Here is a 2,409-nt window from a genome sequence, read left to right on the forward strand (position 1 = left end):
GTTGATAGACACTTGCAATGCAGCATGGACCACCTAATGATTTGCAAAGAGAAAATAAAATGGGTTGACCCAATGACCTGAGCGTCGTTCATGGCTGTCTCTCTCTCTTAATTTCGTCCTTATTGCAAGATTGATGTTCGAGATTGTACGAGATTTTCCAACGTGGATATTATTAACATTTTTCTGCCTTTTCTAGATAACTAGTGGAAATTTCAACTTTTTTCCTAATTTGATGATTTGTGGTAGGTAAAAGGATGATTACAAGAGATGGAGGCATCTTTTAACTTTTCATATTTATATTTTCACACTTATTTTCACCCTTTTAGGACAATCTTTTTCTTCACTGTTTCTTCCATGCTTACACTTTGCCATTTGGTTGGCAACTAGTTTTTTGTTCTTTTCATTCTGGAAAACACTTCGGTGTTGGTTTTGGAATGTTCCTTTGCTGGTAGTTGGAAATTAATCAAATGCATAACGTAGAAATTTTAATCTAACCCCCCGATTGGATTACATGAGTAATTGTGAATGTTAGTCTTAGTAACTGTTATACGTGCATTGATCAGCATACACTAGAGCTGCAAGACTCCGCTTCATGATGATTATATATTCTTCTACATCAACGATTAACAACCACTTATCTTAGTAAGTAGTTTTATTTTGGGGTCTTTTGATTTAGACCTAGTCAAATTTGTTTTTGGCGAGAATCGAACCTAAGACCTTTCACTTACAAGTGAAGAGGAATACCACTAAAATGTAGTAATAAGTGGCTAGTCAACCCCTGATATTTGAGAGAAAACCCAAATTAAATTTTGTCAATTCAATAAACTGTTATTGAGTGCTACTAGATCCACCCCATTGTCCTATTTTTACACCCCATATTATAATCTCACCCATCATAAAAAATTAAAAAACTAAAATCCTATTAATCCACCCCAATTATTCCTAAAATAACCTCAAATATCTAAATCCATTTTTTTTTCACCCCAACTGCATCATCAGTCAAACGGCCTTGATTTGAAGCTAGTTGACGTTGCTTGAATTTCCAATAAACATATTATAATTATAAAAGGATGGTGAAGATATGAATCAAATTTGAAAGAGAGAACATTACTTGGTGAAGGAGGTGATAGGTGATGTTGGTAGAGAGTGAAGACAGATGTCTCTTGATTATTGGTTACTGTGTAATCAATACCACATCAGCCTAGGTTGTTAGAATGTTTGTTAGGTGGTTAAATGATTTGTTAGTTGGTTAATTAGTTACTTGTGGTTCAGTAAGCTTGTATTGTTTAGTCTATAATGCACTTCAACTTACAAATGTAGTTAGTTGTCATTTTTCTCAAATACACAGAACTTTCTTTTCTCTCTCTAAGTTTCTCTCTCTAGTTCTACATTTGGTTCCATCCTTTATTGTTCTTTGATTGTTTCTCAATGTAATTAATATGGTATCAGAGCCGCCAGGCTCACGCCATGGATTCTGGTGGTTCCGTTTTTCATTAGATATCATCGTTTTCTAGTTTTATTTTCTCTTCACATTTTCATTAGAAATTTTGTCAAGTTCTTTCGGTGCTTCCGTGATCGTCCTGTAGCTTATTGGTTGATTTTTCTTCTGGGCTATGAACAGAGATTGTCGGTGGTATTTGGGTCGTCAAAATTGTTTCTTTAGGCCAAATAGAAGTGGGAGTTTGTTTTTCCCTTCAGTTCTTAAAGTTTCGGTTCTTGAATTCCGGAAATTTTTAGATTTTCATCGAGTTCTTGATACAAGGAAAGAAGATGGGATTGTTGAATAAGAAGAGTATCCAAGATAACTCTAATGATCCCAAGAAGAAGAAAATAGAGCACACTCTTAAAGAAAGCTCACAAAACAAACTAATTAGCAAAGCTTTTCTTATTTAGCTCTAGGCTTTGTTTCTCCTTGGATGATTTACAATGCTTGAGGACTTGGGTATTTATAGCAAACAAAATGAAAGCTACACCACACACTTACTTCACCTACAACATCCACCTACTTCACCTACAACCTCCACTTACTTCACCAACCTCACACACTTACTTTACCAACCTCACACACTTACTTCACCTACAGCATTCACCTACTTCACCTACAATTGACATTGATTCTCAACACTCCCCCTCAATGTCAGCTCTCATTCTTTGCACTGTGCTGAGCAGACAGCGAAAATTTTCGAGCTTGCCTGTACTTAAACTTTTTGTGAACAAGTCCGCAACTTGATCATTCGTCTTGACCTGTCTCATCTCAATCTCTTCTTGTAGAACCTTTTCTCTGATAAAGTGGTAGTGCACTTCCACATGTTTAGTTCTTGCATGAAAGACTGGATTTTCCGCCAAGCGAATTGCCGATTGGTTATCACAGTACAATGGTACTGGATAATCTACTGGTTAATGTAGATC

General features: G+C 35.9%; 1 long non-coding RNA gene across 1 annotated transcript in view; it reads left to right on the top strand.

The window, feature by feature from the left end:
* Positions 1 to 1,286: 1,286 nt before the first annotated feature.
* The window catches only part of LOC148693727 (uncharacterized), a 6,972-nt gene continuing 5,849 nt past the window's right edge, over positions 1,287 to 2,409 (top strand). The window contains exon 1 of the long non-coding RNA XR_015951904.1: positions 1,287 to 1,778. This is a non-coding gene — a long non-coding RNA (uncharacterized LOC148693727). The remainder of the gene's footprint in view (positions 1,779 to 2,409) is intronic.

This window comes from Pyrus communis, chromosome 10 (genome assembly GCF_041283825.1).
Source record: "Pyrus communis isolate YQ-2024b chromosome 10, ASM4128382v1, whole genome shotgun sequence".
NCBI lineage: Eukaryota > Viridiplantae > Streptophyta > Magnoliopsida > Rosales > Rosaceae > Pyrus > Pyrus communis.